This window comes from Geospiza fortis, unplaced genomic scaffold (genome assembly GCF_000277835.1).
Source record: "Geospiza fortis unplaced genomic scaffold, GeoFor_1.0 scaffold1181, whole genome shotgun sequence".
Lineage (NCBI taxonomy): Eukaryota > Metazoa > Chordata > Aves > Passeriformes > Thraupidae > Geospiza > Geospiza fortis.
Genome location: NW_005054664.1, coordinates 256,377 through 256,998, shown reverse-complemented (window position 1 = coordinate 256,998; position 622 = coordinate 256,377). Strand labels below are relative to the sequence as shown.

The following is a 622-nucleotide window of genomic DNA, read 5'->3' as shown; positions in this document are numbered from 1 at the left end:
TTATTTGCGCCGTTAATTGTTTGTTTATTAGCGGGTACGAATATTTCAGAGTGACGCTCCTTCCCCGCTTTGAAATAAACCAAAATACAACGGGGGAAGGAGGCAGGGGGCCGTTGGAGTTAATTAGCTTTTATATCAGCTTTTATATCGCTTTTATATCGCTTTTATATCGGTTTTATATCGCTTTTATATCAGCTTTTATATCGCTTTTATATCGCTTTTATATCAGTTTTTATTCGTAATTTAGCCAGATTGGGGAGACGCTTAAACTCCAGCCCGGGTTTTTTCCGCGGGCGCCTTTTTTCCGCTTGAAATATGTATTTAAAATAATCCCAATCATCGGCCCGCGGGGTGGTTAGTGCTGTTAATATTATTAGGATTGTTATTTTTAATGAGAATATTTGGCTTGGAGGGAGCGGCGTTGTCACCTCCTGCTGGCACCTGGTTCTGCTCCAAGGTGACCCCGGAGTGGTTTTACCCTCCCGGGAAAGATTTTTTCCATAAAAAACCCGAAATTTTCCATTAAAACCCTGAAATTTTCTATTAAAACCCTGAAATTTTCTATTAAAATCCTGAAATTTTCTATTAAAACCCCGAATTTTTCCTTTAAAAACACGGATTT

General features: G+C 38.7%; 1 protein-coding gene across 1 annotated transcript in view; it reads left to right on the top strand.

Annotated features, from left to right (window-relative positions):
* Positions 1-622, top strand: part of HOXB9 (homeobox B9) — a 25,470-nt gene that overhangs the window by 1,399 nt on the left and 23,449 nt on the right. The gene's annotated exons all lie outside the window — the stretch shown is intronic.